Genomic DNA, 25,947 nt, shown 5'->3' on the forward strand with positions numbered 1-25,947 from the left:
GAATAGGGCTGGGTGCTAGGTTGGCCTGGATGATCTTGGAGGTCTCTTCCAACCTGGTTGATTCTATGATTCTATGAAAACACAACAATAATCATAACAAAAATGAAGACCTTGCCATATTTCAATGACTGCAATGGCACGATACTCCAGGTGAACTGAAGAATATAAGTTTGCTGGGAAATCTTCATGAAAGTGTTTGATTGAGTAGATAACAGTCACTCATGTAAACACTGAGGCTCTAGGGCCATGCTCTTTAATCTCTGTAACAGGTAAGTGCATTCTTTTCTTCCGTGGGTGTCCCAGCTCAGCGCCATGAGCTACCTGGCACTGGAGCACAGAGATGACTCTTGTTCCTTTTGAAGAGTAAGAATGGAGATGCTGCACACTGGTTGGAAGTTTAAAGGGAGATTCTGTTTACAGGTGCCTATGTGCAAAAGGCAACCAGGTAGAACGAATACATCCACAAGCCAGGCCAAGTCTATCAGACTAAAACCTTCTAGAATCCTCAACCCCTTCCACCCTCAGTGGACCTGCGGGTAGGCCACAGTTGCCCTCCCCAGCTTAGGCCCACAAGGCCTCAGCAGGCCACATGACGCAGCTCAGAGTTCTCTGCCAGCTGGAAGCTTTCTGCCTCACACAACCCACGAGGTAAGGAGGGTGTGAGCTCTTCACGGGGAAAAGAAGTGACGGGAGGAAAGGCAGGGAGGAGAAGAGAAGAGGCTGATACCAGCCAGGCACTGCATTATGAGCTGTGACACCAGGAAGCAGAATGGAGTAGCAATGTTACACTATCCTGGGGTGACCAGGATCCATCCCTTGGGGTGAGAGTCTTGTCTCTGTAGCTTTCTTAAGGGAGGCTCCCCAGCTACCCCTCCTAAGCTACCACAGTAGGCAAGTTCTGCAGTCAGTTCCAGGTCTAGCATACCACATCTGATGTCCAATACATTTTGGGAGGAATGTGTTACATCTCTGGTTTGATGCTCAGAAGCAACTTGGCCAGTGGATTGAACTGTCTTCTTTTAGACACCCCCACTTCCTACAATATGGTCACCAGCACCGCCTATGGAAAAGGTCAGAATAAGGACTAGTTTTAAACCTTGCTCTTACAAAAACAAAGTAATTTTAGCTGGAAGTGACCAACGTCACTGTTCCCAGCACACCCAGACTTATCTCGACAAGAAAAGTAGTTCAGAATGCCGACTTTACAGAGGTGTCTCGAGAAGTGGCCTACAAATAATCTGCATATGAATGACATACAAGGTGCAGAGGAGAGCACATAAAAAAGCATATTTCTGATCTCTTTCCCAACTACACTGCACACCACCCTGACTTTCATAGTATGGGGCAAGGGGAGGAACACATCATTGCTACATTAGTCTGTGTATGAAGCTGAGCACTAAAGCTCAGCCGGTACAAGATGCCAAAACTTCACTGAAGTTGTAATTAAAGCATGTCCTGGGGATTATTCATCCTTTAAGTAGTATATCCTTTAGAATATGATTGGAGTGATAGATAAGACAATAATTTATGGCTAACAAGGTCTTCAACCAAAAACAACAGCAACAACAAAACAAATTCAACTAGCTACAATATACACTGACTGGGAGCACTAGAAGAGAACAATACCATTCCATGGACTTAAGCTACCTCGTGGCTTGCAAAGCCAGTGGGTTTTGAAAACTGTTTGTTAATGACAGTTTGCAACACTGTGGTAAACCAAGGCCTGTAATTTCCAGATTTTATTTTTAGCAATACTTATTGGAGCAATGTGGCATTCACAGCTATAAAAGAGGAGATTAAAGAAAGGGGGGAGAAAAGAGCCCATGCAGAATTAAAAGCCTTTCAAGTTTCCTGAAAAGAGTTTTTCAGAACAAGAGGTGGGTTGTATAGTGATTTTCTTCTATTTCTTAGGAAAAGGATGGAAGCCTAGATTCAAGGGCATAGCATATGCAAAGGGCATAGCATATGCAAAGCACATTCAGTGTGAAATGCCTGACATTGTATCATATTAATAAAAAGCTGCTGCTAGCAAAATAGATAGCCAAATTGAAACACACAACCCATTTCTATAAAAAAACAGGGAAGGAAATACTAGCTAGAAAAAAATATGTCAAGATATAAACCATTTTTTTTTTTTTCCTGGCTGTCCTTACTCCACACTGTAGTCAGGATCATACCACAGAACCAGACAGTCCATTTACAATTAACTTTAAGGGGAGGTCATTAAGGCAGAAGATATTCCTTCATAGCTTAAATTATCATTCCTGGCAACTGGAAAGCTTTTTAACATTTTTAGGATATAGACTTGTTTTCAACATCATCTCCTCTTTGCCAAAATGCTCAGGAAGACATTTTTGTATTGGTTTCTTTCCAGAGCTGACAAGTCCTGCCACAGCCATTTTTTTGTCAAGAGGCTCTGAAACCCTATTAAGTCATTGTAGTTTGGTTTCTGAACTAGAGATATTTGTGTTTGTTGGCTTTTCTCAAATTGTGAATTTTAAAATTACATGCTATCCTTAAAATTATCCTGACATTAGCAAATGCTCCCTCTCTGAGTGCCATGAAGGTTGTTAATGTTACAGCTCAACCTTCCCTTTCCTCTGCTTTTTACAATTTCCTAAATACATTCATGTTTTCTTTGCAAACGTGCAGACATGAGTTGCACTAAACAGCCTCCAGAAAATAAAAAATAACCAAAAGAAAAGTCAGGGAAAATAAAGCAAACATTCTCCTTCCAAATAGCTGCAAGTTAATTCAAAAAGTGCCAGGACAAAACTTACTGTGAAGGCACTGATTGGGAACCTTAACACTCAGCTACAAGCCCAGCCTGCTGGATCACCTGTTAACAGCAAAAGGAACAGAAAAATGTAGACCATTTCCTCACACCTTTTTCTTACCTCAAGAGCAAAATAATGCTGCAAAGCAAGAATATGTGCATCTCGTATTGAGGTTAGGATCCAGTATGACAGAACACATGACTTCAAATTAAAAATGGCTCAGTCACTATCAGCAGTGGTTCAAGGTTTAAGAGCAAGCATGGATCTACAGACTCAGGCTGTAAGACACTTATCTCCATGAGTTGGTTTGTGTGACATGAACCATGAGTTTCTGTGCAATCCATGGCTTGTCAATGGCATTGCTTCTAAAAGAGCATGGAAGAACAGCATTAGAAGTTCTTACAACTGCCCAGAGACCTAAGGGGATTCAAGAACAGGCAATATTTAGCAGCCAAAGCATGAGAACATTTTGGCAGCTTTATTCTTTTTAAATTACAACCTGCTTCTGAAAACAGTTTCAAAAGATCTAGCACAGGAGGTTTCCTTGCAGCTCTCATGAGTGGCTAGAATAAAAAGCAAAAATGAAAAGCTCCTTCAAAAGTGAATCTTTTTAGTTCTCACTACAACTACTATGAAAACACCTGCCTTTTATGCAGTGTTTGTATAGCTACTGTCTTAACTGTCATGAAATAATTTCCATTGCTGGGTTTTCCTCTCATTCTATATACAGAGGTTTGCAATGAAACAGCAATCTCTCCTCCCCTGGGTCAAATCCTGCCAAGATTTGCCCATACCTCCTGTACAGTTTCTGGCATTGTGCAGCAAGGCAGTATTTAATTGAAAAAAGCAAGAAAACAAAACATACTTGAAAAATTGTGTTGCACAGTGTGGGGGTGCATTTTGTCCTAGTGGTACATGTATCCCCTTCCTGGTTCTTATGAAACATGTGCATGAGTATAAACATAATTTGCTTTTACTATTTTATTCCTTGTCATCCTAGGAAGCTGGGTTTTTCCTCTCTAGTGCTGTTAAAATCAACTGTAATTTGGACAACTTTAAATTTCTTTCCCTGTAAATAATGGTAATGCACTGTGTGCACAACATGTCCTTAGTTTGTCTGAAATCCCTTCACTTGGAGTCTGTGATGCTGTGGAGATCAAAGCATAGAGACAACCAACCTCTTGGATGCCAGATGCGTTATAAACAGTTCATAGCAGAACTTATACCTGTTTTATTTGCCACAAGCCTTGTTCATGGCATATCTTTCCTGTTCTTTGTTGTTTCATTCTGCTTATTCTTCGTCTTGCTACATCATTCAGAAATATCTGAATGCCTTACTTGGGAGATAAAATATCTTTCAAAGTGTATAAAGACTAACAAATAAACTTGCCAGGACTTGCTAAGCAAAATAGAAAAAAAAAACAACCAACAACATTGCTTTCATTGCTTTTTCCCTTGAGTTATCAGCATTTCCTTCCTTCCCTTCCTGTATCTCTGATCTATTTATAAAGACCTTTATGTGCAAATGGCATTCATCTATCATTAATTTTTTATTACACAATGGTAGTTTTTAAGCATAAGTAGGTATCGTCACTTCTTTCCTCTTTAGTGTTATTAAAATGTGGTAGAAACTGTTTTTTAAAATCATAACTTTCTGTGATTTTGTAAGCTGTCTCTCAGTTCTACCTCCTTCCCCCCATCTGACAACTCTTGTAACGGAGGTATAAATTAATGAATAAATTAAAATAGTAAAATCATAGACTGGATTTTCACTACCTGCAAATTGATAAAGTAGTGGTTTATCAATTATTTAAATCAGTGTGAATTTTACCATAATGTAAGCATAAACTATCTTCCTTTAGGTTAGAGGTTTTTTTACTGTTATACACATCTACAAAGCAAACAATAATAAAGAAGCTAAGCAATGCTTCCAACTGAATATTAACTTTAACATGAATATGCATAGTGCAGGGAAGAGCAACTAGCAAGCAAACATGGAAGTAGTATAAATAATTGCTGTAACTGTCCTTATATCACTAGTAATATCTTCTTCCACTATACTCCAATGATTTCAGATGCAATATATTGTTTATTTGGGCAATAACGGGACCTAAATTGGTGTACTGGAGAGTCAAGCCAATGACTGAGAGGTGCTTCTGGCTTCCCAGTTGACCTTAAGCTTCCACAGAGTCACACAAATGGGTGGTACTTCCTATCTTCTTTACTTGGCCAGGAAATTACTATACTGGCACAAGATCCATTCTCAGTTATAGAGAATCTTTATTATCTTAACGTTGAGCAAAATTAAGGCACTGTATTCTCCCTGTATTACACACATGCAGCTAGTAAAGAACATGATATTTTGCTCCTCTGGCAGCTCTGGCTATGACAAGTGCAGCAGCTGCATGTGTTCTGGAAAGCAACAGGAGTAATGAACTTACTACCTACATATTGCCTACAAATGCTCTTCAGTTATATTTGCTGGATGTAGAGTTAGCCATTGGCTCACTGTGCTATAAAAATGCAACCCCCTACTTTCTTTTCCTTTGCTGTAGCTTCATATTAGGCTGAAATCCACTTAGCAGCAGCACTCATTTGCATACAGGAAAAGATCTCTGAGCCTAGTACCCTTTTCAAATAGGACAGCCTAGGTGATAAATTAGGTTTTTCTAACATCAAAACAGAACACTAGATCCAAATAAAAAAAAATTAATAAATCTCTAGGCTGAAGCGAAAGGTGGTTTGGGGTGAAGTTGTGAGTACTGCATCCTCACTGAACTTCTCTTCAAGACTATCTGCTCTTTCTAGAGTGGCAATAAAGAGGGGAGAGGAGAACTGTAGACTGCTTTCCACTTCTTCCTGCTAGAGAACAGAGGTCAAGGAGGAAGCCCAACTCCATGTAGAAGCATAGAAGGGAGGGGTGCAAGCTCAGTGCAGTAGATACTGAAGGTTGGTGTATTTTTAATCTGTGACTATTAAAAAAAACTATTTCATTACTGAACTAAGTACTATGAGACAGTCCAGTTAAGAACTCCTTGTCTCTCATGACTGATGTAGAAAAACAAATGAGCTCTTTACATGGTAAAATCACCCAGAAGAAGCCACCTGTGATCTCCTTGAGAGTGTAACAAGAGAGGGACAGAGATTAGCTGCTCTTGCAAAAGCTGTCTGCTTCCTTCAATGCATATAATAGAAATAGGGCAGAGTATTATCGTGTCAAGAACCTGGTACTCTTGGCTTTTCTCAAATCTGAAACTGAACGTACCATTAAAGTGAAGTACAGCATGGCAAATTCACACTATCCTGGCAGAAAAGAAGTTGGTTTTATTTCTTTGTGTTTCTTTCCTATCTTAAAAGAAGAAAATTAAGAAGTATTAAGGCTCATTTCTTAAGCCTCTTCATAGCTGAAAGAGGTTGAAGCAAGACAGGTGGAAATAACCGATTCTTCACTAAACAATTTCTCTTACTGCATTGACCACTGCTGCTTTGAAATCATGCCCCATTTCAATGATACATTTGAAAAAAAACCAAACCCAACCAAAAAACCCAAGCATTATTTTCCACAGAAAAATACTAGGTACCAATATCTTACTGATGGGAAAACTATAGGAACTGATGTTATAAATCATTAAAATTTTCTAATTTTTCTAATATAAGAATGAGATCTGCAAAGAGAGCTCTGATGAAAACTCTAAGACAAACAATCTTTAGCTTTTTCCTTTCCAAACATCAAGTTTGGAAAGCAAAACTCACTGCCAAGGGAGTTTTGAAGCATAAGAACAGCTACTTTCCTATGGCAATCAATATATTTTACCTGCAGTTTTCTACATATTATGCTATGCAGCAACCTTCTGAAAAACAACTGAAAGAGATTCAATAGCAAAGGTTAATAACCTGAGACAACATCACATGCAAGGAAGCCTATGTATGTTACAACAATGATAGATAAGTAGTTTGAAGGGTGAGAAAGTACAGATTAGGCACTCTATAAATGTGTTTTTATATGCAAAGTCTTCAACTTAAAAGCTTATGCTTTATACCTGTTCAAAAGGATCTTTTGAAAGCAAAGAAAAAGCTTCTTTGAAGTGCTTCTTAATGTACCCAGCAAAATAGAAGTAAGAAATTAAACAGATTGGATATTGGCAGGAAAAGGACTAATTAACGCAACCAGGTAGGTGGCAAGCTTCAAATATGACTGTGGTAACACAATGACATTAGCAAAAAGACATGAACTCTTGTACTCAAAAAGCATAAGACTGTGACTGAGTTTCTTGATTGTTGTCTTCAGTTTTCCCATCAAAGTGCTTTATGTTCTAGAAGTACCTGTTTTCACTCATTGGCTGCAAAGGGCACATGAATTTGTCTGCATTCAAGTGAAGTGGAAGATTCTGGTAAAGCAAGGCAAAATTACACCAACCCAGAAATACTACTGATATTATGGTGATGTTGCTACATAGATGAAACAACCAATAATCTCATAGAAATAATCTCATATTCTCATCAAATATTAACCAAAGGTATCACCTTGTTCTCTGTCCCATTTCAGTCCACATCATGCTTGGTCTTAGCTAATACATTTGTTAGAGATGTCAGCAAGCAGCGTGCTGCTTAGCCCTCAGATTCCAAAGGTACAGGAGAACACACTTAATGTGGTTCAGTGTTCCACATCTCTTCAGGCTTACTGCCTGAGTATGACTGAAAGCTTGAGGTCACAAAGTAACATCAAAGCTCTATTCAAAAAATTAGCTTTATGACTGCATGACTTAGATGCTTACATATGATAATGTAGTCTTTGAACAATGCTAAACCCAGTTGTTTCCAGTTGCCAAAAAGGGTGCAAGAAACCTATCAGCCCAGCCTCTGTGCTTTTTATGTCTCATGCAAAGAGGCTTTAGAGTTATTGGAAAAGTTTCTGCTGAGTTTGAGGTATGTAGTTAACCAGCAAGAGATATTTCTGGGGCAGGGCAAATTACTTAGGTTCAGAAATCTCTCTCACCTTGCCTATCTTTTTTTTTCCACCAGCATAACACCAATTAAACTATTCAGTGTGAGCAACAAAAGGAAATGCTTGAAAGGCACTTTGGAGCCTCCTGAATTCTTTCTTTGCTCTCCCTTGCTATGCTCCTGTTATTTAGAAGTTACTTATCACTGGATTAAATACACCAAGAAATTTCCAGAAGCCACCAACTCTGAGGCTTTCACAAGACTAGAATTTGGGTATGAATGTCTTTGAGTTACACCGTTTTTTAATATCTTGTTGATGGAGACTTAGTTGAAACTTCATTGAGAGACTTAACACAGTTACCGTGGTTCACTGGACAGCTTTATTCCTTCTCCTATGTGTAGGTCCTATTTCACACTCTAATAAAAGAAAAGTCTCTCTCTACTCCATACTTTTTAAACCATCATTATTGCTGTACAAATCATGAGTTATCATGAAAGGACGCAGAGAACCTCCATTTTGTTTCATACTTTGTAGCACCTTATCAGGATGTGAGTTCATTTTTATTACTCCCAGTATGCATTCAAATGTTTTTTGATGAAGTCTGGAGAAATGGAGGTGTTATTCTGATTCTGAGATCTCAGCTGCTTTACTAGGAGTTACGGCATACAGAATTGTACCCATTAGTTTTTCAGCCGCAGTATTTTTCAGTTTCACCAGAATTATGGCATATACTAATCTCGAGGAGAGTTTTGCTCTTTATTCTAGCATCCACTAAGAACAAAATTCCTAGGAGTTTTGCTTTCTTAATATCATTATAATGGTTTATTTGTCTTTACCTAATTCCTCCTTGAATTCAGGTATTTAAAGTGTTTATAAATTTACTTGGGTATCTGTGTACTGAAAATCTAATCAGATACACAAATGTTTCTTTTAAATACCAAGAAGAAAAGCTCCATGGAAAGTATTTTAGGCAAGATTTCAATTGTTCAAGAACTGAATTTTAATATGTGTAACTTAAAACACTATAGAATAAGAATGAATTTTATTATACCATAGAACAAGGGGACACAGTCTCAAGTTGTGCCAGGGAAAGTATAAGCTGGATGTTAGGAGGAAGTTCTTGACAGAGAGAGTGATTTCCCATTGGAATGGGTTGCCCAGGGAGGTGGTGGAGGCACCGTCCCTGGAGGTGTTCAAGAAAAGACTGGATGAGGCACTTGGTGCCATGGTCTAGTTGATTGGATAGGGCTGGGTGCTAGGTTGGACTGGATGATCTTGGAGGTCTCTTTCAACCTGGTTGATTCTATGACTCTAATATAAACAATGCAGTCTTTCTAATTCTCTTGGCTCGGCCATTTGTGCTATTATCAGTCATTTCACTGAACATTACAATCTTTGATACAAACAGGCATTTCTTATCTTAAACAATCAATTGAACTGCCTACCCTGAGGGTAAAAGTTTGTCCTTGATATAGATGAGCTTTCTCCAGACATGGTTGAAGGCCATGGAGAGATTTTTCAATGGACTAAAAGCAATAAGAATTTGATCTTCTGAGTTCAAAGAACATTTTATCGACCCTATTTCTTATAACAAACTTACTGCAAATGTATGCAGGATAAATTTAATAAAATATAACAAACAAAATATTTCACTGCACATACTCTTTCCCTTGGGCTCCAAGGAAAAGAATAAGCATGTGACAGATGGTAGTAATTACTAAAAGCATGGCAATGCTATGTGAAGGGAACAGCCTGAGAACCAATATTTCACTGCAACTTCTATCTCATAGCTATGCAGCACGTTTTCATTACAATTCATAGGTCATTTTAAAAGTGTTTTTCTTTCCAATATTGGCTTCTTTATGTAGGTTCCATTTCTTCTGCCAAGGATGCAAAGTGGGGTAATTGGATGAAGTATAATACTACAAAGGAAAAACTGGCCTTCTCTAAGAGTTTGCATGAGCAAGTTACTGTTCTTCCTCTCACTGACTTCTCTCATTGTCTATGTAAACTTTTGTGTGAAAAACATGCTGATACTGAATACTGGAAACGTTTCTCTCTAGAACTGTTCTAAACAGATTCCAGAGCCTCAGCAAAGACAGAATGAAGAGGGGTTGCACTTACGGTTTTAGAGCTACAGGTTTCATTGGGAAACTCTCCTCATGTTTTTTCCAGATTTCATTCAGTTATATCAAGCTGGCTTGGAGTCTCATGAAATAAAATTTTAAAGGAAGAACTGATAATACAAGCCTTTAAGTAGCATCACTGCAGAGATCACAAAGGATTCTTCTAAACCCTTGTTTAGAAAAATCATCTTCTTCTCTTGGATGTGCATTGTTTCTCTATCACTTCTGTTAAAAGACCCTGAAAGTGTAACAACATCCTTCAAGACTACAAAAGAACCTCAATTTGCATTCAAAGCAAGAAGCAATCTGAATCTGTAACATCAAATCTTTGCAAAGTTATTGAAATTTATGTTTTAGAAGACGTAGTTTGATATTCTTTAATGCATCATTCAGGAAAGGAAACAGGTTTAAAATGTGACTGAGAAAAATGCATTGGAAAAGGGTAATCCAGTTTGCATTTTCAGTCAGGAGGCTTTTGTATTACGTAAAAATTAGAAGAAACTTTTACTTACTCACAGACATAACATGTCCACTCCAAAGCACTCCTTACTTTCTGTGCAAAGCTATCACTATCTTATTTTGCATTTTACTTGCTTGGTCTTCTTGATGGGGAGAAAACACCCACATGAAATACAATAACAAAAATCAGCATAACACATAATCTTGTGCAACTTCAGCTGTTACAAGTCAATATGAAGTCTTCTAGCTCCCACAGTTGATGGTGCATTACAGAAGGGTCAATATGTCCAAAATATTTTTTTATAACAATAGGAACTATTGGAGCATGTAAATATTGGCTCAGGTTTCTAAATGTAATGGGTTTCTATAGAAAGTTCAGCTTCTCTTTGAACAAGTTTTAAGAGCAACATATAAAATAATTTTCTAGAAGGGTAAAAATGACAAATTCCTAGCTCAGTCCAGATGGTGTGGGGGTTTGGGTTTCTCTTTAAGTAAATCTATCTTCCCTTTCATAGTTTTGAAATCTAGGTAAATGCTAAATAAATAAACTGCTTGTGAACCTTGAACAAATGTCCTGTCTAAGGAGTTCTAGCAACTGTTTATGGGGCAGATGAAGGTGAACAGGAAGAATATAATAAAATGTATTCAGTTATAGCAATTAAACAGTTCAAAGCTTTAAAAAATCATACTACTTGTTTTCTGTAGTTGTCTAAATAGGCCTGACTGCAGTAATTACGTTTGAAAGAATGATGTCCAAGGACACAGAAAAGAAGTACAACTCAAAGCTCATTCAGATGTAGGTTTGTCAGATGTGGTTTTTTCCTTGACACTGATATTGAATCAATTTATGATGAAATTGTCTCCCACACTCTCTTGTCTATCACCTAATGTTACACATGATTCCTTACCACACACATTTTCATGCACTCTTTCACTTGGTTATAAGATAAAATCAAGGTCTTATTGAAGATTATTTTCTTTGTTATCTTCACCGCCACTAAAACTTGTGCTCCAAACAATCTTCTACCAATTTACAAGTATTAACAAACTAGTATTAACAAACTTGCTAGTTGCAGTTAGCATCCATAAAGCATTTTCAGGAAACTAAGTGTATTTTTTTGCAAAAGCTCTACTGCTTCACAGAAAAGAAACATCTTACATGGTTCCTAGTACTTCCCAATTCTTGCACTTCCCTAGTACTTGCAGTTCAGCAGGCTTCCAAACACTCTTTTTAAATGATCGGCATAGCCAGTATCTCAACAATAACAATTTTATCTCTATTGGTGCTCATTTCTCAGAGAAGACTCCACATCTGAACACTGTTTAAAAGTATTTTATTATCCTCCTGCAGAGTGAATTATTTCCCAAGTATAATAGAATTCATTCTTATTCTATAGTGTTTTAAGTTACACATATTCAAATTTAGTTCTTCAACAATTGAAATCTTGTCTAAAATACTTTCCATGGAGCTTTTATCCTTATTTCCTAGAACAACATTTTCAATTTCACACAAAAAAGTAATCCACTTTTGAGCAATTTTTTAAAAATTATTTTAATTTTTACCTTTCCATTTTTCAAAGCAATATTGTATTTAAGAATATGTTAGTTCACTTTGTGATGGAGATTACTGTTTAAATTCCATCTGAACACAAGAAAACACCCTACTGGAGTAGTTGTCAAACACGAAAATAGGTGTCCCAGAACGCCTGTGGAGTCTCCATCTAGACATATTAGGTGCCCAATTAGACATGTCCTGGGCAATCTCCTCTCCCTGACCATGGCCTGTACAAGGGCTGGGACTGGACTATTTCAAGAGGTTCCTCACAGCCTCAGCTATCCCAAGATTCTATGAATACATATCAAAAAGGAACATAAAAGTTCTGCATTAATCAGAATGCAGATTCTGTGACAGTATATTAAGAAAAAATATACTGTCACAGTTCCAGTGACAGTATATTAAGAAAAAAACAAACCAATATTTGTCTCAAAAAACCCCACAGGGAACAAAAACATGCATTTAAATTATGAAACACACATACAAAAATTATAGCAACATTTAGTAAGTTGCTGGGTTTGAAATTATTTCTGTTACAACTTGTTATCACTAGAGTAACTGGAGGTTCCTAGAATGCATTGATGGCAACTTTCTTCTCCAAGTGACAGAGGAGTCAGTGAGGAGAGGTGCTACACTGGACTGTGTTCTCACCAACAAGGAGGGGCTGGCTTGTGGGAATGTGAAGTTCAAAGGCAACCTTAGCTGCAGTGACTGTGAATCAGTAGAGTTCAAGAAGCACACAGAAAGCTTATTACTATGGACTTCAGAATTGACTTTGCAGTCTTCAAAGATCTTCTTGGTAGAATACTATGGGATAAAGTCCTGGAGAGAACAGGGGTCCAAGAAAGATGGTTAATATACATGGATCACCTCCAAGCTCAAGAGCGATGCACGCCAAATAAGAGAAAGTCAGACAAACTGCTGAAGTCTCATGAAAAAACAAGTTGCTCTTGAAGAAACCAAGACACAAAAAGGAAGCCTATAGAGGGTGGAAGCAAGGAAGTGAGGAATACAGAGAAATTGTTCAAAAAGCTAGGAATCAGCTTAGGAAAGCAAAAGTCCTAACAGAATTAAATCTGGCTAGGCATATCAAGGGCAAGTGAGGTAAATCAGTGATAGAAGGATGCATAGAAAAACATGAACCCTCTCTGGAAAGAAATAAGAAACTTGATAACCCTCTTTTGCCTTAATCTTTACCAGCAGGTGCTGCAGGCTCACCACTCAAGTTGCAAAAGGCAATAGCAGGAAATAGGAGGGTGAAGAACTGCTCACAGTAGAATAAGATCAGGTTCCAGAACCTCTAAGGAACCTAAAGATGCACAAGTCCATGGGAGCCAGTGAGAAGCATCCATGAGTCCTGAGGGAACTGACATCAAAATACCATAGACTGATGAACAAAAGAGTTGAAATCCCACTCTTCTTAAGAATAAATCTGTTAAGTATTTACAATGTAGTTTTCTTCCTCAGACATTGTGCAGTTCTCACGTTTGAATCTTCCAATTAGAAAATGTGAAAGTTAAAAATTATTGTAAGTTACATGAGCAGTAATCTATATGACTTCTTTAATGAGAAAACCTCTTAACTTTAATTGCTAGGATATGATCTTCCTCAGAAAGCAGCATTTATGACCTGGCTTCCCACTACACAACCTAAATATGCAGAGCCTTATCTTTCCTTTGTCATGTCTCTCCACACACACCTTCTAAAGTCTCCCTTCTCATCTAACAGTTTGTGTAGCACATACTACAAATGTATTAGCTGTAGCTAAACTCTCACCAGGACTAAATAGTTATCCTTGAACCCCACTAAGCACTACTCTCATTTCTTATCTATTTCTAGCAAGTAGATTTCGAGCTGTAGCACACAGTTGCCACCTTCCATTTCAAGTTGCATTTAACTAGTGAAGGAAGCACTTTTTGAGTAATCAATAAATCCTGTTGTAGGGAACTTTGGGATGCTGCTGGATGATAGGTGTTATGTAAAAAAAGAATAATTTGAACCAAATCATTAGTGACGAAGCCATTATTAACTGATAGAAGGCTGAAGTCGAAGTAAAATGAATTGCCATTTACTTCAGTAACACCTTTTATTTGTTACAGGCTAAAACAAAAAGCCTGTTCTGTTACACTATGTGTTAATAGTAGCTGTAACTTGGTGGTTCCTTATGGTAGGCATGCAGACCCCCTGCAAAGCAAGTATCAGTTGAAGGACATCACTTCAAGCACACAGTGGCCTTCCCACGCAGGGAGGTCCTCCACAAAGTCCTGAATGATCCAAGTTTGTCTAATGATTTCAGCTGTATGAGTCAAAATTCATCTTTTTCTGTGTAAGGGAATTCAACTCATATATGTGTGCATGTGCATTTTTGGTGGTAAGTATCTCTACCTAACTACAAACACAGTCATCCATCAATTATTTCTTAAAAATCAATCAATTTAATGTATTTTTGTCTTCCACCAATATTTAGAGATTCAAGTGTCCTGGGATACCCCAAATTTTTCTTGTCTCCCTCTCACTCCGTGGGTGTGAATGGGCAAAGAAAGGCACAGAAACCTACTTCCCCTCCCACCCCGCCCTGCAGGCTTGAAGTGGGGAATCAAAACGGTGCCTCTTCTGCATGTGGGCTGACCTGTGTAGAAGACCATGCTGAAATTGGGCTGGTGATTGGCTGTGTTTTCATGCCCAGTATAAATCATAAATGGATGCTCTGCCTAGAAAAAGGATAAATAGAGCAAGGGTTTCTGCCTTGAGAGTTCCTGTCTTGAGAGTCCCCTGCCACTGCAAAGGACAAGTTCCTGTCGTGACTGGACTGTCCCTGCTTTTGGATGGCTCCTACCTTTTCTATGGCTCTTGGTTTTATCTTGTCTCTGCTTTTGGACATTTCTCTCCACTTCTGCACCCTTCTGTGCAAACCAGCAGGTTTGGCTAGCCTGGGGTCCTTTGAGAGAAAGAGCCATCGGCACTGGACCACCCTCTCTCAGACCCTATCAGTAGCCAACTTCCTGGCTGCGTCCTGGACTGGGGGACCCTAGCAGTTTTTAGCTCTCCCCTGCCACTCTGAAGGCAGCATCATTCCATGACGATCCCATTTGAGAAGAAGTGCTCAAGACATTTCTGAGTTTGGTGACTCTCTGACTCACCTCAGACTTCTGCGGCGTGGATCTCTATTATTGGTTATCACCTGCAAGGTCAGAAGGTTGCTCCTGCAGAGGAATCCAGTAAGGGATAATTGCTGAATGCCTATCTCACCTCTGTGAGTAAGCTTTTCCCTTAATCTTCTGCTCAGCCTAATTGATAGTGGGGTAAACCTGTGTTTATAGCTTAGCCTTTTCCATTTCCTGACTTCCTAAATATCGAAATTTATCTATAATATCCTTTTTTGGAAGATATTCCCAATTGAACTCAATCTAATTTTGTATATAGTTTTGGGGGCAAGGTTCCAGGAAAATAAAATAATTATATTTTTTATATTTCCTGACTCGGCCATGTTAATGCTCTGCCTCCACGACACCAAGCTCAGTTTTACTTACCACCATGTTACAGTGTATAGGTAGTAATGTATGTTAATAAACTAGGCAATAAATCCATCTTGCATCTAATGAATCAAAAAAAAAATAAAAACTAAATTCAAATGTTGAGATTTATAGCAAGACAAAAAAAAGAAATTCAAGATTACCCTGGGAAAAAAATAAAATTGTATTTGCATTTCAAATGGTCAGTGCTGTACTTCAACTCTGTCCTTGTACAGTATTCTCCACGGAGTATGTCAGTAAAAAGAGGGACAAGCTAATGCAAAACGTTTATGAAGAGGACATATAACTGCATCTGCAGGAGTGGGAATCTGCAGTCAGGTCCAGCACTTTGCCCAGACACAATTAAACTAGAAATCTAATGTATCATGGCACAGAAATGTGTGTTACATTAAATCAGTTTTTGTAATAAAGAGACAAATTAAGTTAAAATTAAAAAAGGAATATTGCTTAAAAGACCCAGAAACGAATGTAATAGCTGTCACTTTAGATATAAAGGATGAACATAAAACACCAGTGTTTGCTGTGTTACTTACTTCCAACAACCTTTGCCATTACAAAATGCAAACATATCTGTTGGATGGCTGCATGTAACATTTAACTGTTGTTACCCCATCTGAGCCTCTGGAGAAAACAAATTTGTTCCCACATTTTCAACACAGTACTGAAAAGTCATAGCTAATTCAAAGACATGCACAAAGTTTGAGGAGAAAGATTAAAAACTATATTAATGTATGTGGAAACATTCCTGTTTTAACTTTTATTTCTACAGAAAGGCTCGCTTGTGAAAGGAAAGAATGCTGACGTAGTCAGTGACAACATTCAGTTGATTTTGGAAGAGAATAATTGTTCATATAGGCAGAAAACATGAATAACTTAAATTGAAAAGAACTTCTTTCCAATTCTCAGTGTTGGCACTGAGTCCTAACTCATCTTTACAATGACTCTTCCTTAACTCACCTTTTCAAAGTATGCAAACCCCACCAAAAAAAATCCAAAAAAGAAAGGAGACAGATTAAAAATAATTAAAAAAAAAGAACATGAAGACAAGAATAAGGTGTAAAAAGAGAAAGCATCTCTCTGGATGTCCCAAGCTAAATATTCTACCTCAAAGCTGTGATGGAATTGCAAATATATTTTATATTCACCATCTAAGTCTTCCTGGAATAGAAAGCAGTAGACCAGAAACAATCTTTAGAATAAGCATTTCTTAGAATAAGAAAATCCTCTATAATTTCAGCTGGCATGCTTTCCATGTCATAGAGGTATTTATGGCAGTCCATCATCCAAACAGGCTGCTCAAACTTCACTGTTACAATCTACGACATATTCAATTTTATGTCTTTGCTGCTTTCCAGATCAACAGATTTCATATTGTCTACAAAGGGCTGAGGCATTTTTCTACTGCTCACTTTAGAGGATATAGTAAAAAACCTGTTCTCTCTTCAATTTTTAAGCACTTCTCTTACAATGTAGACTGTTTCTATAACTTGTTTGCATTCCCAGTCTCCTATAACAACTGAACAATCTTTCAGAGATTTAATGGACTACATAAAAGCATTAGTAAGCTAACCCTTCAGAAACCAAAAGCATTTAAAACAGTACCAACCTATGTTTACAAGTTTCAAAGAAAAATAATCCAAAAAGCTCTTGAATTTTTTACCTGGCAAACAATGTTAAATTACTATGCTATAATTTTCGCTCTTTCCAGATCTGAAATCTGCATAAGAAATGTGTATATAAGCAGGGGCATTGGAAAGCATTTTGGAAAGTATGGCACTGCTTGTTTTAATGGAACTCAGCATCTCCTCTTACTTTCAGGATTCTTTTCCTGGCAAAAGTTCTTGCATTGACATTTTGATTTATCAATCAGATTCATCTAGTTTCATGCACATAGTTTCTTTCTGCTTCACCAGCAGATCCTAAGATAAAGAGTGCTTGCAGTTCACTACAAATAAGGTAATAAAATATCTAACATATCTTCAACACAAGAAGCACCAATAGCTTTCATGCATCCATCCTCGAAGGCAACATTTTATATGATTAGTTCAAAGATTTGATAGTTTTTGGTAACTCCAGCTACCTTTTAATTAACAGCTCATTTAATATGAGATATTTCAAGAACATTCATGGTAACTCCCAGATCCATTCTTGACCTTTTTGTAACAAAAAGAAGGGCTGCAGCTCATATTTCAGACTGGTCCTCAAAAATCTACAAGTACAGTGTTATGGAATATCTTTAAGTTGCATTTTGAAAACTGTGGCAGCTATCAAAAGCTATTATTAGTGATCTTTACCAGAACATTGGAAATACTTAAGGTCATTTAATACTGGCTACAGAAACACAAGCTAGAGTTTCTTGTAAAATCCCTCAGCCGGTGGCACCATGCATTAGGTAAGTCTTTTGTGGCTAGACCTCTTTGTCGTTCGGCTTCAACCCTTGTTCTGGTCTCACACTTCAATCCTTTTTGTAGGTTTCCAGAATAATGTAAGGCAGGGACAACTATCCTGGGAAGAGTACCAGCATGCCCTCAGGTTCTGTAAGAATGAGATGAGGAAGGCCAGGGCATGGTCAGAGCTGAATTTGGTAAGGCATGGGAAGAATAATAATAAGAACCTCTACAGGCATATCGATGAGAAAAGGAAAGTTAAAGAAAATGTACCCTCCCTGATGAGCAAGAATGGTGAGCTAGTAACAACAGATGGGGAAATGGCTGAAGTTCTTAATAACTATTTTTGCCTCTGTCATTGCTGGCAGCCTCTGTACCCACATCTCCCAAGATGAATGACTGCAAGATGGGGACCAAGAGGACAAAGTCCCTCCCTCTGTAAGTGAACATAAGGTTTGTGACCACCCAAGGAAAAAGTTGGGACTATTAAACCTGGAGAAGGCTCCAGGAAGATTTTATAAACACATTTTGTGAAGGGGACCCACACGAAGGCTGGGGAAGGACTGTTTAGAAGGGTTTGTAGCGACAGGACAAGGGACAATGGTTTGAAACTGGAGGAGGGTAGATTTAGATTGGACATTAGGAGGAATTTTCTTTACAACAAGAGTGGTAAAATACTGGAACAGGTTGCCAGGGATGTGATTGAGGCCCCATCCCTGGAAATATTCAAGATCAGACGATGTGGCCCTGAGCAGCCTGCTCTAGTTGGAAGTGTCCCTGCTTACTCCGTGGGGGGGTTGGATAAGATGTCCTTTGAGGGTCCCTTCCAGCTGATGCAATCTGCAAATCTGTGAGGAGCTTGAACATATACAAGCCTATGGGACTTGACAAGATGCATCCTGGAGCCCTTACTGAGGTTCAGTAAGGCCAAGTGCAGTCCTGCACCTGGGTCTTAATGATCCATATTATCAATATAGGCTGAGGGGGAGTGCTTAGAGAGCAGCCCTGTGGAAAAGGACTGGAGGTTGCTGGTGGACAAAAAGCTGGACATGAGCCAAAAATGTGCCCTTGCACCCCCGAAGGTGAAACTCACCTGAGGCTTCATCAAAAGACACATAGCCAGCAGATAAAGACAGGTGATTCTGCCACTCTGCTCTGATCTGTTGAGACTTCATCTGGAGTATTGCATCCAGCTTTGGGGCCCTCAACACAAGAAGGACATAGACTTGATGAAGAGGATCCAGAGGAGTGCCACAAAAATGATCAGAAGGCTGAGGGAGTTGGGTTTTCTTCAGCCTGTAGAAGAAAAGACTCCAGGGAGATGTTATAGCAGCTTTCAAGTGCCTTAAGATGGAAAGAGATTGTTTACAAAGGCCTGCAGTGATAGGATAAGGGGTAGTGGCTTCAAACTGGAGAAGAGCAGATTTAGATTGGATGCTAGGAACAAGTTCTTTACCATGAGAGTAGTGGAATAGGTTGCCAGATGAAGTAGTTGGGGTCCCATCCTTGGCGATATTCAAGATGAAGCTGGATAGGGCTCTGGGCAACCTGATCTATTTGAGGATGTCTCTGCTGACTGCAGAGGGTGTTGGACTATATGACCTTTGGAAGTCCCTTCCAACCTAGACCATTCTGTGATTCTGTAAAGGGGAGCTACAGTAAAGCTGAGGAAAGGCTGTCTACAAAAGTATGTAGCAATAAAAAAAGAGGTAATGGTTTTAAACTAGAGAAGAGTATATTTAGATTGAATATTCTTTACTATGAGAGTGGTAGAACACTGGAAAAGATTGCCCAAGGAGGTGGTAGAGACTCTGGAGACATTCAAGGTCAGGTTTGATGGGGTTCTGAGCACCCTGATGGAACTAAGGATGTCTGCTTACTGCAGGGGTTTGGACTAGATGACCTCTAGAGGTCCCTTGCAGCCCAGTGTGTTCTATGATTCAATAGTTCTTTGTCAGCAAGTACAAAGGTATTCATAAAACATGGCTCTAGATCACTATAAAGTTCCAGAAATTAATAAGCTTAGTCATTACATTATTTCCCACCCTCTTCCAATACCAAGAGCTTTCTGTTTGCCTTGATTGTACCTTTATAAGCTTTGTATTTCATAGGCAAGACTTAACCTTAAAGGGCTTTGCATTATCTGTTTTCGACAAAAGGCAAGACTAGAGTTATCTATAACAGATCGAACTAATGAATAGTGAGACAGAAAGGACAAAGAGGAAGCTAATTTAACTCTCCTTTCTTGTACCATTCACACTTCAAGCTTTTTCTGTTGACATACCTTCCTCTCTAAAAGTTCCAAACAGCTAAGAAATATCATTATAACCTCTAGAAGCACATTTGTGCTGACAATATTTGTACTGTTGATGCAGAAAATGTAGCAGTTGGTAGGTGTTTCATTAGAATCTAAAGGAAGTTTTGGCTGTCTTACAGGCTCTTTTCTTCCCTTATTCCAATCAACATCTCCCTTGCTTCCAGCAAAAAATCAGACACAAATGCAGAACAGAAGTAGTACCATGTCACACACCATCTTAATCACTGTTTCTCATAGAATTCTAATAGATTCCATTTAGGAAACATCTTAAAAGGAGTCCTGGATGCTTTCACCACAGTATTTCCAAACCGATTTCTCATTCTGAGTGATTCTTCTGATTAGCTTTAGCTAAGAATAGAAAATTCTGCTGTGGAACCACAGTGAAGATTGAATGAAGACAAAGCACTTCCTTGTTTCCTTCTGTATCTCTGTTTCTGTGTCAACCCACAGAAGCAAGAGATCCAAGAGTCCTAAACTTTGGAATGCTAGGAGAAGGAGCTTAACACTGATCAAATTCTGTCCCTCATTCAGAGAACATGCTGTACCTGTGCTCTGCAGCCAGCAGAAACCTTGATGTTTTATTATTACATAGTATGTATGGCACTGAAAAATATAAGGTGAGGAACGTGAAATGCATAATCTCTGAACAGGACCTCAAGATACTAACTAGTCCCTTTTTCAGTGCAGGCAGTTTGCATAATAGCAAAGCACATTTACTCTGATGCAGTTAGATTCTAACTGAGTCTTCTTTCAAGAATCACATAAAACATCCAGCTGGAAAAGACTTCAAAGATCATCCAGTTCAACCTTCAACCTAACGCTGAAGGGTAAACATTAAACCATGTTCCTAAATGCCAGGTCCACACACTGCTTAAACAAATCCAGGGACAGTGACTCCACCACTGTCCTGGGCAGATCATTCCAATGTTTGATAATTCTCTCTGTGAAGAAATGTTTCCTAACATCCAGCCTGAACCTCCCCTGTCACAGCTTGAAACCATTTCCTGCAATCCTATCAGTTGCCACTAAGGAGAAGAGGCTGCCCTCTCCTCTCTCCAACCTCCCCTTCAAGTAGTTGTAGAAAGTGATGAGGTCTCTCCTCAGCCACTTCTTCTCCAAAGTGAACAACCCCAGCTCCCTCAGACACTCCTCAGAGGTGATGTGCTCCAGGCCCTTCACCAGTCTCATTGCGCTTCTCAGAATACGCTCAAGAACCACCACGTCCCTCTTGTAGTCAGAGGCCCAGAACTGAACACTTGGATTATAAATATCTCACCATTTCTCCATGAAGCTTCTTTTAGAAATTCATTGCACTTTAAAGTAAAAAATTCTTCTTAACAACCAAGTTTCCACTTCTGAAAATGAAATGGAGTTTCTAGGAGTGTTTTAAAAACAATACTAAATTATATTAACTTCTTAGTCTTTGGGCTGAAGTGAAAACTGTGATGTCTCGGATGAGTTTCAAGATTACTTAGTGACATAACTACTTAGTGACAAGAACTAATTTTAAAGAGAAACCCCCCACATTTTATGACTTTCCTCTCTAATCTTCATTCATCTTTGCTGCTAAAAAGAGCATCCAAGCTTCTCATTTTCTTCTCCAATCCTCAGGCTAACCAGATCGCCACATGAAATTGAGATTGATAGATTCATAGAATCTATCATTCTGAAGGAAGTGACCTTAACAATCATCCTCTTCCAACCCCTCTGCCATAGGCAGGGACACCCTCCACTAGACCAGGTTGCTCAAGGCTTCATCCAACCTGGCCTTAAACACCTCCAGGGAAGGGGCATCTGTGACCCTCCTGGGCAACATGTTCCAGTGTCTCACCATACTTGCTGTAAAGTATTTATCTGTAATAAATCTACCATCCTCAAGCTTCAGTCCATCCCTTCCCACCCTATCACCATAAGCCCTTCGTAAAATGTCCTTTCCCAGCTTTCGTGCAGCCCCCTTTCAGATGCTGGAAGGCTGCTATAAAGATCACCTGGAGTCTTTACTTGTCCAGGCTGAAAAGCTCCAGCTCTCACAGCCTGTCCCCATAAGGGAGGTACTCCAGCCCTCTGATCACCTTCTGGCCCTCTTCTGGGCCCACTCAAGCAGTTTGATGTCCTGGGGGCACCAGAACTGGATGGAGTACTCCAGGTGGGATCTAATGAGAGCAGAGTAGAGTGAGAGAATCACTTCCCTGAATCACCTCCCTTGTCCTGCTGGTCACACTTCTTTTGATGCTTTCTGTGCTGCCAGTGTACATGGCCAGCTCATGTTGAGTTTTTCATCATCTGACATCCAGAAGTGTTTCTCCTCAAGCCAGCTCTCAAGCCACTCCTCTCCCAACCTATCTTTGTGCCTGATATTGCCCCAATCCAGGTGCAGGGCCCTGCACTTGGCTTTGCTGAATGTCTGGATGTTAGGCTGGAAGTTAGGAAGAAGTTCCTCACAGAAAGAGTGACTGGCCATTGGAATGGGCTGCCCAGGGAGGCAGTGGAGTCCCCATCCCTGGAATTGTTTAAAAAGAGGCTGGATGTGGCACTTGGTGTCATGATTTAGTTGGTTACATAATAGGTTGGATTTTATGATCTTGAAGGTTGTTTCCAACCCGATAGATTCTGATTTTGTGATTCATTAAGTTGGCTTGGGCCCAGCTCTACAGCCTGTCCAAGTCCACCTGGATGGCATCCCTTTCCTCCAGTGTGTCCACTGGACCACAGGGCTTGGTGTCATTGCAAACTTGCTGAGAGTGCACTCAATCCCACTGCCTATATTGCTGACCAAGATGTAAAAATCCAGTCCCACTACCAACTCCTGAGGGACTCCACTTGTCATTGGTGTCTCTTCATACATGAAGCCACTGACTGCAACTCTTGAGTTCATCTATTCAGTGAAGATCTTTTCTTACCTGGACACTTGTACAGTTACTCTCTCTATTCTCTACACTCTGCATTTCTGTATTTTTTTATGGAATGACTGAATCTTTGAAATACTCACAGTTTTCTTAATTTGACTATCAGCAAGTAGGCTGAAAGTTATTCTTAAATAAAACAAATACTAGTGTCGTGGAGGGCCTGTAGGCCCGAACAGAGGCTTCTTTATGCCCTTATATGCCTGGACATGTTTTTCTGCCAGGAACCCTGGTAGTAAACAAGTTGTGTAACACACACACACCCAACTCACGTATCCCTGGGGCAAAGCCATGTGATCCCCATATTTGGGAGAGTCCAGGCAAGAGCCTCCTGCCTATTATGGTAAGGTTTGGCTAACTGCCAACCTGATTGGTCACTCTAGTGGCCAAAAGGCCCATTAATCTCGGCCCACAAGCCCTATGAGGAGAGGCTGAGGGAGCTGGGATTGTTTAGCCTGGAGAAGAGGAGGCTCAGGGGTGACCTTATTGCTGTCTACAACTACCTGAGGCGTGGTTGTGGCCAGGAGGAGGTTGCTCTCTTCTCTTAGGTGGCCAGCGCCAGAACAAGAGGACACAGCCTCAGGCTGCGCCAGGGGAGATTTAGGCTTGAGGTGAGGAGAAAGTTCTTCACTGAGAGAGTCATTGGACACTGGAATGGGCTGCCCGGGGTGGTGGTGGAGTCGCCGTCCCTGGAGCTGTTCAAGGCAGGATTGGACGTGGCACTTGGTGCCATGGTCTAGCCTTGAGCTGTGTGGTAAAGGGTTGGACTTGATGATCTGTGAGGTCTCTTCCAACCCTGATGATACTGTGATACTGTGATAAAGGTAGATGCACAGGAGAGCCACATGTTTACTGCAGCTCAGCTCAGCACAGCTCAGCTCTCTGACCCACCTGCAAGGATCAGCTATAGTTTCACCTGAAGCACTCAGCCGCTCATACTTACATGTTCAGAAGCCATTGCATAGCTCCGATGCTCTCTGAGGCTCAGACCTCATACTTTGATCTCAATAGCAGCTAACCTGACTGCGTACTTTAGATGCAGAGCTCATTCAAGCCTGCACACACATATATGTAAGGAACCAATAGCTTCCTAAACCCAGCTATGCATATCTGCAAGCTATATTGCTATCAGAACCTGATCCTGATCTTGCTTTATCTATGGAGCTCAGACTCCCAGCAGCCTAGCACACTTTGCATGCCCACTGCTTATTGCCTGGTAAGAGAACCAGGAAGCAGACTTCTGGACTGTCTGCATCCATATACACATGGACTGAATCCGTGAAGGAATCGTGCCAGAGACTGCACGGACATTTTTCTCCTGTTCCTGGAATCCTGCCAAGCTGATAATCCCTGGACATGGCATCCAGAAGAAGACAGCAGCATCAAGGCAGAGATATCCCACGCCAGGAGAAAGGTTAGAAAACCTGTTTATCCCTCAAGCTGGGAAGATTCCAGCGTCCAAGGGTCCACGGGCAAAGACCCCCTGAAGTCCCGACATTGGGCACAGGCTGGGACACAACCCCGGAGGGTGATTAGTAATTAGTAACAACACTTATAAGTAAAGCTTTAATTCCTCTGTAATATAAGTTATCTCTGCCTTAAAGCAGGAAGAGTTTCAGCCCCTCTGTTGGGCAAATAGTATAAGCTCCCAAGAGGCACTAAGCCAAAGGGAAACTCCTCTCTCTGTTTATCGTTTGATGTTTGCTAGTTATTAATATACAGATCCCTGTATATATTCTATCCAATTTGTTTTCATAACTTTGCACAGGACTAAATATTAATACACAGTGGTTGGGGGTGGTGAGAGTTTGTAAATATTAATTTTAATAAATTATATTTTTATATAAAATTTATATCACCTCAAATTAATTTGTCACCTCTGCCAAATAGGCATAGGCATAGAGAACCCCCTCCACAACAACTAGACTTTAAGTACATTTCTAGGTATAAGAAGAAGCTGACTGAGAACGGTGAGCATGAGTTTACCAAGGCTAAGTAATGATGAAATGGCTGGATTTGTGGGTCAGGTAGGAGCAGCAGATGCTCTTCAGCTTTAGTAAGGATTTCATCATTGATTTCCACAACACTATTTTATTGAAGTTAAAACTGTATGATCTACATGAGCAGACAAGTAAAAAAGCTGGTTACATGATCGAGCAACAGAGGGTAACAGTCAATGGGCCACACTTTACATGGAGAGCAGTAAAAAATGGAGAGCCACAGGAATCTGTCCTGGGATCTGCTTAACATCTTTAGCAAGTACCTGGATGAGGTGATACAATTCTCTCTTGTCAGATTTGCAGATCACAGAATCATAGAATCAACCAGGTTGGAAGACACCTCCAAGATCATCCAGTTCGATCTATCACCCAGCCCTATCCTATCAACTGACCATGCCACTAAATGCCTCATTCAGTCTTTTCTTGAACACCCTCAGGGATGGCGACTCCACCACTTCCCTGGGCAGCCCATGCCAATGGCAAATCACTCTGTGAAGAACTTCCTCCTAATAGGACACCAAACTGGGGGGAATAGTTGATAAATTCAAGGGAAGGTCTGAAATCCAAAAGGACCTGGACAAACTGAAAGAATGGGCCAACAGACACATCATAAAATTGCTCAAAGACAATTGCCATGTCCTGCACCTGATGAGGAAATGCCCCAGGCAATGATACAGACAGAAAATTAGCTGACTGAGGAGCAACACTGCTCAAAAGGACTTGGGAGTCTGGGTAAACAGCAAGCTGACCATGTGCCAGAAGCATGCCTTGCAGGAAAGGCCAAAGGCATCCTGGCTTGTATTAACAGAAGGACAGCCAGTAAACTGACAGCTGTAACCATCCTCCTTCCCTTGGTATTTGTTAGATTATATCTAGAATACAACACTGAGTTTGGGTCCTCAAATACAAGAAAGATGATGATTTACTTAAGTTTAACAGTGGGGC

At 39.9% G+C, this 25,947-nt stretch overlaps 1 protein-coding gene across 3 annotated transcripts in view; it reads right to left on the reverse strand.

Moving 5' to 3' along the window:
* GABRG3 (gamma-aminobutyric acid type A receptor subunit gamma3) overlaps positions 1–25,947 on the reverse strand; it is a 356,600-nt gene that overhangs the window by 237,138 nt on the left and 93,515 nt on the right. The gene's annotated exons all lie outside the window — the stretch shown is intronic.

Source organism: Pogoniulus pusillus, chromosome 5, assembly GCF_015220805.1.
Source record: "Pogoniulus pusillus isolate bPogPus1 chromosome 5, bPogPus1.pri, whole genome shotgun sequence".
Taxonomy (NCBI): domain Eukaryota; kingdom Metazoa; phylum Chordata; class Aves; order Piciformes; family Lybiidae; genus Pogoniulus; species Pogoniulus pusillus.